The following is a 15,125-nucleotide window of genomic DNA, read 5'->3' as shown; positions in this document are numbered from 1 at the left end:
CTTCCCTTGTTTCCTGCCATGCTCTTGCCTGACCTGACTAGTACAAGGATTACCAACACTGCCTTTACTATTTAACTTGCTCTCATTAGCCTCTGTACTATCCTGAACTTTCTCTTTTGCTTCCCTACTGCTTTGGATCCCAAAACCCTGCCAGACTAGTTTAAAACTCCCCTGAGTGGCTCTAGCAAATGTCCCCGCTAGGAAATTGGTCCCCCTCCAGCTCAGGTGCAACCCGTCTCTCCTGAACAGGTCACCTCTACCCCAGAAGAGATCCCAATGATCTAAGAATCTGAAAGCCTGCCTTCTGCACCAGCTCTCAAGCCACTCACTCGTTTCCCCGATCTTTCTGTTCCTACACTCCCTAACTTGTAGCGCCTGAAGTAGTCCAGAAATTACTACCCCTGAGGTCCTGCATTTTAACCTTCTGTCTAACTCCCTATAATTACTCTTCAGGAACCTCATCCCTCTTCCTACCTTTGTCGTCAGTAACAGTATGTACCACAACCTCTGGCCGCTCAACCTCCCCCATGAGCATTTCACGTAACCGATCAGAGACGTCCTTGACCCTGGCACCAGGGAGGCAACACACCATCCTGGTGTCTCAAATACAGCCACAGAAATGCCTGTGACCCTGACTACTACTACAGCCTGACTGGGCTTTGCCCCGACCCCTGGCCTACAGCAGAGCCAGTTATGGTGTCACGGGCCTGGCTGCTGCTGCTGTTGTACTCCCCTGAGAGGCTGTCCCTCCCAGTGTCCAAAAACGGAGACTCCCGGACTGCCTGCCTACCTCTCCTGGCGGTCACCCATCTACCGGACTGAACCCACAGTGTGACCACATTCACTGTAACGAGTGAATACCACACTCTCTTTTCTCCTCCATGTAGCCAACCAAACCATACAGTTCCTGTGGAGCTGCAGCTGGTCACACCTGCTGCAGATGCAGTTGTCAGGGACAATAGACTGCTCCCTGATCTCCCACATCTGGCAGGAGGAGCGTACCAGCGCCCTAACTGCCATCTCTGCCCATTCATTGTAAGATAAAGAACAGATCTTAACTTACTCTTACAACCCCAATACACAAACAGGACTGCCCGGGCATGTCCATTGTTTCTGTCTGCTCCTGCCCCACAGAACACATCTCTTCCTACCTTGAGTCGGTCTTTACCCCCTAGTCCAGTCCTTGCCCATGTACATCCGCGATTTCTCTGATGCTTTATGCCAGTTCCACAATTTCCAGTTTGCAGGCTCCAGCCACGCCCTCTTTCCCATGGACGTGCAATTCATTTACATGTCTAGCCCCCACTAGGATAGTCTCAGGGCTCTCCTCTTCTTCCAGGAACGTCCTGAACCGTCTGCATCCACCACCAGCTTCCTCCGTTTGGCCGAGCTTGATCTCACCCTGAACAAATTCTCTTGCTACTCCTTTCATTTTCTTCAGATCAGAGGGGTGGCCACGAGTACCTACAGGGTACCCAGATATGCCTGTCACTTCGTGGGGCACACAGAACATTCCTTGTTCCATTCCTATTCCAGCCCCCACCCACAACAATTTCTCCGATATATCGATGAGATCATCGGTTCTGCTTCCCTCTCACGCCCAGAATCTAAAAAGTTTATCAATTTTTCTTCTAATTTCCACTTTGGTCTCACTTTCATCTGGTGCATCCTTGTCTCCTCCCTTCCCTTTCATGACATCTCTCTTTCCATTTCTGGGAATAGGCTGGCCACCAATTTCCCCTATAAGCTAACCGACTCCCACTTCAACTACACATTCTTACAGCCTGCTTCCTGTAAAGACTCTATTCCAATCTTCCAGTTCCTCCATATTCATCACATCTGTTCTGATAATTCCAACTTCAAAAGGGAGCCTCCAAAATGTCCACCTCCTTCCTCAACTGAGGATTCCCCAGCAACGTTGTTGACAGGCCCTTCAGCTGGGTCCGATCTATTTCCCACACTTCCGCTCTCACCCCTTCTCTCCCCTCCCACCAAAGCAATAGGGTTCCCCTTGACCTTAACTGCCATCCCACCAGCACGAGAGCCACAGGATGAGCTGCTAGATCCACTACCTCCAGCGAGATGCTACCACCAGAAACATATTCCCCGTCCCTCCCCTCCTTTGTCTGCCTTTCATAGGGACATTTCCCACTGGGTCCACTTGTCCTTCACTTGCAGCACACAACAGAGCCTCATAGCACCTTCCCCTGCAGCCACAGAAGGTGTAATACTTTTCAGTTTATTTCTACCCTCCTAAATATCCCAGGGCCCAAACATACCTTCTAGATGAAACAGCACTTTACCAATACGTCATGTAATCTAGTCAACTGCATTCACTGCTCCCAATGTGGTCTCCTCTACATTGGGGAAATGAACTGTAGACTGGGTGACCGCTTCACAGAGCACCTACGTTCTGTCCGCAAAAAAACACCCAGAGTTTCCAATTGCCCTGCCACTTTAACACCCTGTTCCTTGACCAACATCTCTGTCTCAGGCTTGTTGCAGCATTCCAGCGAAACTCAGTGCAAGATGGAAGAACAGCACCGCATTTTGCACCTGGTGACCTGCAGCTTTCTGGATTCAATATCATGTTCGATAACTTTAGGGCTCAAGTTCTCCCATGTCCTTACTCCTACCCCCAAACATCAGGCCTTGGTATCACATACTCTGCTATTACACACAACCTATTGTTCACTACTAACAGCCTCCTTTAATGGCTTATCACCCTCCTAGCCACATTTTTATCTACTCCTTTGTCTGCCCAACTATTCTTCTCTCTCTTTGGGCTCTAACCCCATTTATTGTTTACTCCCTACTCTCTCCCCCCACCCTAACTTCTGCATATTTTCCTAGCTACAATCAGTTCTGAGGAAGGGTCTCTCTACCTGAAATGTTAACTCTGATTTCTCTCCATCAATGCTGTGAAACCTGCTGAACTTTTCCAGCAATTTCTGTTTTTGTTTCTTATCCTTACCTCATTGCTGATCACCCCCTCACCAAAGCCCACACTTAAACCTCCAAAGGCACTTTATCCCTAAAGCAATCTTCTCAAAACAGCCACTCCACTATAACTTGTCTCCCTTCTATTTCCTCCTGGGCAGCCATTGATAACTGAGCAATCTCCTCCCAGAATCCTCCTCAGTTGCTGCTCAGCAGCACCCTCTCTTGGATGCACTGCAGTCCATCAGTCTTTCACACCATTTAATCAGATCTTGGCTGTTTTGATAATCTTCAACTCCATTTTCCTGCCTTTTCCCCATAACCGTAGATTGCCTCACTGATTAAAAATGTGTCAATCTCAGCATTAAATCTCACTCAGACCCACCCCTGACCCCATCTCCGTAACCCTGCATTCCCCATGGCTAATCCACCTAGTCTGCACATCCAATGACCTTATGGGCAACTCATCACGGCCAAGCTACCTAACCTGCGCATCTTTGGACTGTGGGAGGAAACCAGATTACCTGGAGGAAACCCATGCAGACATAGGGAGAATGTGCAAACTCCACGCTGACAGTCACAAGAGGACAGGATCAAAGAGCTGACTGCAGACTCACAGTGTTGCTCTCGACCCACTGCCATCATCCTCCTTGGATGTATGAATGACGCCAGACAACTGGAGAATCTAAAAGAAAAGGAGGAAGAATAATTCAAACAAACTACAGACTAGTGATTTAACTTTGGTGATAGAAAACCTTTTAAAAACGGTAATCCAGTACATAATTAACGGCCACTTGGATGAATGTGAGTTAATTAAAGAAAACCAGCACAGACTGGTTAAAGATGTATTGTGTTTACTTGAGTAAATTCAATTCTTTGATGAGGTAACAGAGCGGGTTGATACAAGTAATGTAGTAGGTGAGGTGTATATGGATTTTCAAAGGGTTTTTGAAATAGTGCCACCATAATAGACTTACCAGTGAAGTTGAAGTTGACAATGACATCATGGACACATTGCTAACTGAGTAACACGAGACAGAGAGTGGTGGTTGTCTTCTGGACTGGAGGATAGTATACAAGAGTGTTTCTCAAGGTTGGAACAAGGACCACTGCTTTTCTCGATATATAATTAATTCCTAATAATATATATAAAATTTCCTAATGTCATTTTTAAAGATGCCCCCTCCCCCTTGTACTTTTAATACTGCTTTGGGGGATCTGTCATGTTGACCCCTCAGTACCTGTCATGAGTTTCTCTTTATTTTTTAATCTTACCCTTTATGGCCCTTGACATCCATTGATCTCTGATCTTGGTCTCCTCTCTTTGGCTTAATGGGAACATACTTGCTATTTCTACTTTATATACCTTCCACTGCTATGTCACAGTTTATCAGCAAGTAGCTACTTCCAGTCCACTTGGTCAAATTGGATCTTATCTTAGAAAAACTAGTTTTTCCCTAATTTTTCTCACTGGCGTACTCTTATCCCTTTCCAAAATTATCCCAATTCTAACAGTTATGATCACTATCACTAAAATTCTCCCTGTTGATATTCTTTCCACTTACCCAAAGTAATTTCAGTATATTAGGTCCAGAACTGCTCATTCCTTGCTGGGCTGCCTACTGACTGTCAAGAAAAGGCTTTTCTGGATGCAGTGCAAGAATTTTGTTTCTTCCCTACTTTACACATTAAAACTAACTAAGTTAATATTTGCGTTGTTAAAATCCCATCTTATTTTTGCCTCATTATTGTTACTCTTCTCTGATATTTGATAATGTATTTGATCCCCCATCTTTCCTTAACTGTTAACGGCAAAGAGTATGCCTCCCAAGAGAATATTTTCCCCTTTTGTGTTTTTACATCAACCCATATTTGATCATCCTTCCAAGATGTCATCCCCCTCACTGATATAATTGATTCTTTTATTACTACGGCAACAACCCCTCTCTTCTGTCAATCTCCCTAACTTGTCTGAATACCCTATAAGCAGGAAAATGTTGAACTGTCAATCCTGCCCATTTTTCAGAAATAGCTGTGTTGTCATATTCTCATATATCCCTTGGCTTGTCTGCCTAATTCCGCAAGGTCTTTGCATGAAAATTTATTGCATTTCGATTTGTGGAATTCGCCTCCCTCTTATCTAGTCTGGCTTTCCTCTGTCTCCACTTACTCATGATTTAACTTCTGACCCCATCTCATTTTCTCTCCCCTTTGAACTATGTGTCAGGGTTCCAAAACCATGCCAATCTCATTTAAATCCTCCCAACAATATTAGTAAACCTCCCCATGAGGATGTTGGTCCTATTCCTGTTCAGATGTAACCTATCTAACTTGTACAAGTGCCACCTCCCCTAGAAATGGTCCACATCCCTCAGGAATCTAAAGCCCTCCTCGTCTGCCATCTCTCTAGCCATGAACCCATCTGCTCTATCCTTCTAGTTTTACTTTCATGGCTGTGCAGCATTGGGAGTAATCTAGAGGTTACTACCTTTTGAAGCCCAGTTTTCAACTTTCTACCTAACTCACTAAAGTCTGCTTACAGGACCTCAATTCCCTTTCTTCCTATTACAGTGGCCCAACATGGGCCATGACTTCTAGCTGTTCAACTTGCTCCTTAAGAATGCTCTGCAGCTGTTCCAAACTCCTAACACATGCCTTCCTGGTATCACATTAATGAACGCAGAAATCCTTATCTACCACCCTCACAAACGAATCCCTGACTCTCAGTCCATTGATAACTTTCTCCAGTCTCTAGCTTCTTTTCTCATTCTCAATTGCAAATCAATTCTTTTAATCATTTGTGAACTTTACAACCATGAGCCCTACATTTAAGTCTAAATCATCAATGCATACCACAAACAGCAAAAACCAGGTAGTCTGCCCTTCCAGTCAGAAAGTCATCAGGTCCCGTTTGCTTCCTGCCACTGAGCAGAGGCTGCATTCAACTTGCCATTTTCTCATAGCTTTTTCTTTTCCAACATGTCTTTCATGTCAAATCTTGTCGAAAACTTTGTTAAATTCATAAGATTGTGTGTAACTGGCTGAGAAACAGCCTTTCAGCCCAATGAGCCTGTTTTACCACTTGACCTGATCTATATCACAATCTTAATTTTAATATTTTTGCCTGTGTCCCATAGCAAGATTCAATTTATCTGCCCAGTGCTCTTTTTGAGATTTTCTTGAGGGCCAATTTTTTGATTTTCAGAGCCTTTTATTTGTGGTTCAGGGATTCCTTTTGTTATTCTCTTAAATTCATAGATTCAGCGATTCAGGCATGCAGTAATGACATTTTGTGTTTGACACATGGAGTATTTAGATTCATGCAAGTACAATTAGAAGAATTCATCAACGTCATCACTTAACAGACCTTTAATTTAAAGTCATATCACACGAGGAAAGCATTAATTTCCTGGACAACACAGACAGAGGGTGATGGTGGGCTGCTGTTTTTCAGACCGGAGGCCTGTGACCAGCAGTATTCCACAGGGATTGGTGCTGGGTCCTGTTTTGTTGGTCATTTGTAAAAGTGACTTAGATGGTAATGCAGAAAGCGGGGCTAGTATGCTTGCGGATTACACCAGAGTTGGTGGTGTAGTGTACAGTGAAGAAGGTTATCTAAGATATCAAAAAATTTTGATCAATTGGGTCAGCCGGCTGAAGAGTGGCAGATGGAGTTTAATTTGGATAAATGTGAGATGCTGCATTTTGTAAAACAAACAAAGGCAAGGCTTATACAATGAAAAGTAGGGTCTTAGGTAGTGTTGTAGACAACTAGGGATTCAGATCCATGATTCTTTGAAGCTTGCATCAGATATAGAGTTAAGAAAGCGTTTAGCACACTTGCCTTCATTGCTCAGAGCTTTGAGAATTGGAGTTGAGAACACTATGTTGAAGTTGTACAAGGCATTATTGATGAGGCCTCTTCTGTGTCCAGTTATGGTTGCCCTGTTTTAGGAAGGATATTAATAACTGAGAGGGTTAGAAGAGATATACCAGAGTATTGCCGGGGATAGAGAGCTTGAGTTAAAAGGAGAGGTTCGATAGGTTGGAACTTTCTTTACTGGAATGTAAGAGCTTGAGAGGTGACCTTAATGAGGTTTATAAAATCATGAGGGGCATAAATACAGTGAACGGCAAGTGTCTTTTCCCTAGGGTTAGGGATTTCAAGACTTGGGGCATATTTTAAGGTGACAGGAGAAAGATTTTACAAAGGCCTTGGTGCAATTATCTTACGCAGAGAGTGGTTCAAGTGTGGAATGAACTTCCAGAGGAAATGATGGATGTGGGTACAGTTACAACATTTAAAAGACATTTGGATAAGTTCGTGAATAAAAAATGTTTGGTGGGAAATGGGTCAACTGCAGGCAAACGGGACTAGTTTAGTTTGAGACTATGGTCAGCATGGACTAGTTGGACTGAAGATTCTGTTTCCGTGCTGTATAACTCTATGAGTCTACGTAATCTGGCAAAAGACAACAGATATAAATTAACGATGCAAGATATTTAAAATGAGCTGCGTTAAAATAAATCCTCACATGCACCTTCTACAAACCAACTAAGGTTCCCCATTTTACTTGCACCAAGCTAGAATTTAAATGGACAATTACCACTATTTTTACTGCATCTCAGATCCCAATTTTAGCCTTCAATTTTACATGACACAGTTTGTTCAAATAACATCCATGACATTTCTCACATTCAGTATCTCCTGCACCTATGCAATTTTAAGGCAAAGAATCCATATTAATTTTTGAAAAATTACATGAGTTTATCTTTTCATGGCTCTTATTAGCTGTGTACTCCTTTCATAACAAGGTTGAAACTGTTTTGTTTTATCTTTGTACACTCATTCTTCCCCCAGATTGGACACATTCACACTGTCCTCCCTTGCAGTTCACCTGTTTCCCCTCTCCACACCCAAAACAAGTCTCTTTATTCTCCACCCTCATCTCTTCAGCTGGCAGCACTACCTCTGCAATGCCACCTGGATTTGTATGGGGCACCCGCAGGTTGCAGTTGATAGCATATTCCGTTGTGACTTCTGGCCATTCCTGAAACTGATTGTAATTGCATCAACACACTCACCACAGCCAGACAGCTTCCTAACTTCTCCTCCAATCATAAGCTGCAATGTGATAGCAATAGACTCACGAGTGTTTGGATTGGATGAGAGAGCACATCTATGATTGGGGGTAACATTTCTCTTGTTGGTCACCCCAATGAGGTGTTTTGGGGACTATGAGAGTGAAATTTCCTACTTACCCCGTACTCTGAGCACTGTTACATTACCTCTAATTCCCTTGTCAGTCAAAAAACTCTCAACTCAGCCTTGAATATGCTAGATAATCTGACCTCTACACTATGTACCCTCTGCTCTGATACCAGTTTCGAGTTTCCTGCAGAAGCCAAGTCTTGATTCAGCTTTCTAGATCATAATCTTGAAATGAATACAATCCGTTGAAAAATCAAGGATAAAATAATAAATGACAGACTTCTGGAGCAGCATTAAAATTCCAAAAGATGCTTTACTATACAAATTTGTACAAAACAAACACAAGTAAGAGTGACTAATAGGTATGTTGGATCGGTACAGCAATGGCTGTGATCTGTATACATTACATATGTAAAAAAACTTAAACTCTTCAACAATCAGGATTAACATGAGGCAGGAATTAACAGACAAACTGTGATTGAATGCCCCACAGATGATATTATAAGTGGTCAATATGGTCAAGATAGAACCCTCCAAACATTTCTACTACTAGGTCACCAAATCTCATTGACTACTTTGTCTCTTTCATAAGTGATTCTCATTCTACTTTTTATGATCTATGTTTCAGCCTTATAATGCTGTCAAAAATACTCTAACTTAGACTGCCTCAATCTCTGCTCATGTCTTGGTTGTTTAATCTCTCCTATCAAGACTGACTTCTCCAGGACTCCCTAGACTGCTCCTGAGCATCTGATTATTGGCATAACATCGGTTTTTATCAAACAACCAGCTTCACCAAGTTGCCATTGAATTTCTCTAAGTTTTAAGTGTTCACAATTTCATCAAGCAAGCACAGTGTGTAGGCTTATTGCACCCCACTCGTGCCTACATTGAATTATCAGTAACACCAAAGGCTTCATTTTATCTCTATACTTCTTTGATTTCTTGCATGGAGCTACCACTTCATGACACTGAGTCCCAACTGCAACAATTCCCTGTCACAGCAAACAGACTCTTAGATAGGTTGAAACCAAGGAAACTTGTTAAACGTAACCCATCTCCATGATGATGCAGCCTGCTCCTGGCTGTCCTGAACTTCACTTTTAAGTTATAATTTATATCTACAATTTCTTCTTGGAAGTCTGTTAAATTAAATGGGTTTTATTGCCTTTTAGAGTTCACTGAATATTTATGAGTAAACAGGTTTTAGCTTCGAAAACAAACAATCTCTGTGGCCTGTCATTATTACAAGCAATATGCCTACCAACTCAGCAAGTAACCGGCTACTTGTAATTATATCTGTCCAGCAGTTAACCTCTTGAAGAAACATGGCTCCAAATTTACTAATATTTCTTCCGCATGCTTCAATTGCAGTTATCGTTTTTTCTACTGTCAACCTTTTAGTTTGTAATAAAATATACGTAACAATAAGTAGATAAATAAATAAATCACATTAAATTAAAAATTATATACAAGCCATGAATTGAATGTTTGCAATACAAGCCTTCACAATATTTTATGTTCACTCTCCCAAGGCAGCACTGAATGGTCCAATCATTATCATCACACCTCTTTAACTCTTCAGAAAAATCATTGCCAGCCAGGTTTGGCTTTTCCTTAACAAGTCCATTCTGATTGTTCTTGATGAATTTGAACAATTCTAAATGGTTCATATGGTCCCGATATACTTTATACTGGCCCTCAGAAGTCTTTCCAATTTCATTCCCAGCAATGACGATAGACCAATCCTTTTCTAATTGCTTGGTCTAGCCATTCCTTCCTTTTTGCAACAACAAATGCAATGCTAGCAGTCTCCAAGTCATAAGGAGACTGATTTGATCAGAGTGCCTCACAATATCTCTACTTGCTTTTTCCGAATGGAAATGCATTAATCCAGGTCTGATGATTATCCACTTTCAAAGGTGCCTAGCCCCTTAATAGTTCATCTTTCTATATGTTTATGAAGTCAATATCCTCATCCTCAACGATACTGTCTGTACCTTCTTGAAGACACATGGAATGTCATCAAGAATTGTGCAATTTTCTTCCACATCCACACACAGCCCAGTATTTTCCCTTGATATCATCTTGCCCTTCCTACGGTGATAAAATATCTTTGTGCTTTTCTTATTATTACTGGCTTTTATTTTTTCACGACCTGCCATTGCTTTCTGAATTTCCTTTTCAATTGCACTTTTGAGCTTTCTATTCACCGCTGGGCTTCCCAATGTGTTGCATTCTCAATATCTAATGTGAGCTTTCCATTCTTAACTTTTTTTATTCATTCATGAGATGTGGGTGTCACTGGCTAGTGTTTATTGCTCATCCCTAATTGCCCCTGAGAATTGCTGCCTTCTTGAACCACTGCAGTCTTCAAGATGTGGGTGTACTCACAGTGCTGCTAAGGAGGGTGTTCCAGCACCTTGATCCAGTGACAGTGAAAAAAAATCAGTCATACATTTCCAAGTCAAGGTGGTATGTTGCTTCTAGGGAGAATTGCAAGGAGCAGAGTTCCCATGTATCTGCTGCCTTTGTCCTTTGAGACGGTAGAGATCACGGGATGCAAGAGACTGGCGACTGGGTGAAGAAATCTGAAAAAAGAAATCTGGTGAAATATCACACAACATTCTCACCTAAGATTACATCAGTTGCAACACAGGGGAACAAACAATTTCACTCTATTAGTCTAAGTCAGTTTTTGTGCTTCACAGAAGTCACTTCCCGTGCTTTTCCTCATTTGAACACATAGCTGTAACTCTCCATTTTGACTTCCCACTGCACAACTAGCTTCCTCTTCAATGCATCAAAAACGTTGGCTTCAACCACTCACTGAGATAGAGTTATAAGCTGAAAGCACTCCAGATGCTGTAAATCAGGAACAAAAACAAAGTTGCCAGAGAAGCTGAGGTAAATTTGTTTCTTATGTATAGCACTTTGGGTTCTTAGTGACTAAGTTATATACATGGCTTTTAGTGCTGAGCATCCCCCATGAGAGGCATCCACGCTGTTGAATCATTTCAGAGTTTTAAAAACTACTAATAGGTGACACTTCAGACTTTTCCTTTCAAGAATGGGACCAAACTGTCAATCGTTTGAATTAGATCATAAGTCAGAAGAGCATAAATAGGGTCTTTGGCCTGTCAGTCTATCATGCCATTTAATGAGATCATGGCTTTTAGATAATCTTCTACTCCATTTTCATGCCTTTTCCCCATATCCCTTGATTGCCTTACTGATTAAAAATCTGCCTATCACAGTTTTAAATACATTTAGATAACCCAGCCTCGATATCCCTCTGTGGTTAGGAATTCACTACCCTCTCAGGGAGAAATTCCTCCCCACCGTTGTCTTAAATGTGTGATTTCGCTACTCTGAGATGGCACCCTCTGGTCCTTGACTTTCCTTTAAGGGGAGACTAACTATCAGCGTTCACCCTCTCAAAGTCACTCAAGAATCTTGTATGTTTCAATAAGGTCACCTCTCATTCTTCTAATTTCCAAAGAATATGTGAGTATCATTCGACAATGCCTCCATATCCAGAAGCATTCTAGTGAAATTTCACTGCCTCCAATGTCAGTTTATATTTCCTTAGGTAAGGGACCCAAAACTGTTCACAGTATTTCAGCTGTAATCTGACCAGTGTCAAGTGGAGATCATAGAATAGAATAGTCCCTACAATGCAGAAAGAGGCTACTCAGCCAATCAAGTCTTCAATCGACCCTCCATAGAGCATCTCATCCAGACCCAATGCCTTATGAACCCACAATTCCTGTGGCTAAACCACCCAGCCTGCACATCTCTGGGGCAATTTAGTTTGGCCAATCCACCCAACCTGCACATCTTTGGGAGGAATCCCATGCAGACACGGGGGAGGACATGCAAACACGACACCTAAAGTTGCCCAAGGGTAGAATCAAACCCCAGTCCCTGGCACTGTGAGACAGCAGTGTTAACCATTCAGTCACTGTCCAGCAAATTACAGTTTTTATATTATTTTCTCTCTGAATTAAGGCCAATGTCCCACTTGCCTTCCTTATTGTTTGCTGAACTTGGATTCTAGTTTTTTTTGTCATTTATGCATGAGGATTTTCAAATCCTTCTGTGCTGTAGCTTTCTGCAATCTTTCTGCACTTAAATGATGTTCAGCTCCTCTATTCTTTCTGCCAAAGCGCATCATCTAACATTTTTCCATATATTCTATCTGCCAACTCATTTCATCTTTCTTTATCCCTCTGCAGAGTCTTTGTGTCATCATTGCCATTTGCCTTCCCACCTATTCTACATCATCCACAAACTTGGTCATAGTACATTTGCTTTCTTCATCCAAGTTATTAATATACTTTGCAGATAATTGTGGTCCAGCACTGATCCCTGTGGCACACCACTACTCCTGACTGTTCAAAATCTTTCAGCAGAAGCCCCTTTCTAGTCCTACAAATGTCATGAATGATGTGAACTTGACCTTCCTTCCCCCTGCAAGTTCTTCTTTATACCTTATAGAGGTTTATAAAATCTTGTGGAGCGTGGATAGAGTAAATAGCCAAGGTCTTTTTTCCCAGGGTAGCCAAGTCCAAAACTAGAGGGCATTGGCTTAAGGTGAGAGGGGAAAGATATAAAAGGGACCTAAGGGATAACTTTTACCTCGCACAAGGTGGTGCGTGTATGGAATGAGCTGCCAGAGGCAGTCATGGAGGTGGGTACAATTACAACATTTAAAAGGCATCTGGATGGCTATAAGAATAGGAAGGGTTTGCAGAGATATGGGCTAAATGCTGGCAAATGGAACGAGATTACTTTAGGATATTTAGTTGACATGGACAAGTTGGACTGAAGTGTCTGGTCTATGATTCTATGTCCTTAACTGTGGCTGTGAACAGGCAGAGCCTTGCGGACTGACTGCAGAAAATGGTATCAGTCTCCTTAATTATTCCCTTACCTCTACTACATTAAATGTAAATGCACACATTTTCGGGTATTGTCCCTGTAACTCTTCCCTGCACTCTCTCTAGCACCTTTGTATCAGATTGTCCAAACTTTTCACCTTTGGTCCACATTTCGATTTTCTCTCATTTTTTTCAGTGTGGTGCTGTCACTAAGAAAGAACATTTCAGAGAAATGAGGTTTGCTGCAACACTGAACGTGCAATTCAGAAAAATAATTTGAAAGCATCAAAACAATCATTTCAATGTGTCACTAATTAAAAAGAGGGTCATTAAGTGTTGCTAACCAGCACAGTTAGTTATGAAAAGCATTTTTTTTTCATCTTTTTCATTAAAAAGCATGCTGGAGAGAGACAGCTAGGCTTCAAGCCCTGATCACTGGGAAAGGGGATGGGAGCCAGGGCTGAATGTAGGAGTTGGGTTTAACTAGCATTGTCCTTGTGTTTACCTCTGGTGATGCACCCTTCAAGCTCAGTGGAAGCTAGTTGAAAGTAGCAGTTACATCCTTTCACCCTGGGCTTTGCTCTCCTCCTGGACTGCTGTGTGGATAGGGCTTCGGAGTAGGAAGAGAATGATGTGTGACTGTGTTTGGTTCTCCAACAGGTTTCAGACTTACCCTGCCCACCTTCCATCATTCACACCTCACTTTTCCTTCCTTTCTCACTCACATACTCTCTGTGCATCATCCCCTGACAACTGTCCATCCTCACTCACATCCTCTCCTTCTCACACCCCCTTTCCCCCTCCTTTACTCACACATGCTCTCCTCTTCTCGGTCATTCACTCCCTCATGCCCTGTCTCTCTCTCTCTCTCCCTCACGCATTTTCTTCCTCCCTCAGTAACACACTCCTTCCTCTGTCGCTCTCTCGCTCTGTCACTCACACATCCTCTCCTATTCTCACCCCCTCACACCCTCTTTCTCTCCCTCACACAGTTCCTCCCTCACACCCTCTCCTTCCCTCACTAACACACTCCTTCCTCTCTCACTCCCTCCCTCACCCACACTTTCTCTTCCTCCCTTACACAATCCATCCTTCACACACCCTCTCTATCACTGATGCACTACCCATCTCACTCTCTCCCTCATTCAAACACTTTTTCCGCACTTAGTCTCTCCTTGCCTTACTCACTCACACACATTCACGCCCTCATCCAGACACAGTCTCCCTCCTTCATTGACACTCTCCCTCCCTCATCACACTACCTCTCTCACTCTCTCTCCTTCCCTCACAAACTCTCCCTCCCTCCCTCATTCAAACACTCCTTTCGCACTTACTCACTCATTCTCTCTTTCCCTCATTTACTATACTCCCTCTTCATTCGCTTGTCATGCTCTGCCTGTTATCAATTTTCCTCTCGCACCCTCACTTGCTGACTACCTCCCTTACTTACATGCTGTCTCCTTCACTCACACATTTTCTTCCTCCTTCACTGTTACTCTCTCCTTCACTCATCAGTCCCTTACTCGCTCACCTGCACTTTCTCTTCCCTTCCACGCATTCTCTTTCTCCCTCCCTCACCCATGCACACCTTCCCTCATTCACACACACCCTCCCTCATTCACATGCTCTCTCGCTCACTCTTTCACTCACACACTCTCTCCGTCTCTCACTCATAGTCTCTCTCTCTCTCCTCCGTCACTCTTGCCCTCACTAACTGAAGACTGGTATTTGGAATTCTGGTAGCCCCCACTGAGGCTGGGAGCAGTTCAGGGGCCTGGAAAACCTAGCAGGTCATCTTGCTCCTCGAAACGTAGAAAACAGGAGCAGGCACAAAAGGCATCTCCCACAAGAGCGCCCCCCCTCAAATTCAGGTGGTGCCTCACTGCTGTCCACCACCCCACCCAATTACATTCACATTTACTAGGTCCTGAAGTCTAGGGATTTAGAACAGGGAGCATTTGTAATTCCAGTCCCAGCATTCCTGAAGGTGGCGCTGGTGAGGCTGAAGCACTGCTGGCCAATCAGGGTAATCAGAGGCTCCTTGAGTCAGGACCTCAACTTGAGTGAGGAACCAAAGATCCCATCTCTTA

The sequence above is a fragment of the Stegostoma tigrinum genome, chromosome 7 (genome assembly GCF_030684315.1).
Source record: "Stegostoma tigrinum isolate sSteTig4 chromosome 7, sSteTig4.hap1, whole genome shotgun sequence".
In the NCBI taxonomy this organism is placed as follows: domain Eukaryota; kingdom Metazoa; phylum Chordata; class Chondrichthyes; order Orectolobiformes; family Stegostomatidae; genus Stegostoma; species Stegostoma tigrinum.
The sequence above is the reverse complement of the archived record's forward strand: the minus strand, read 5'-3'. Positions refer to the sequence as shown.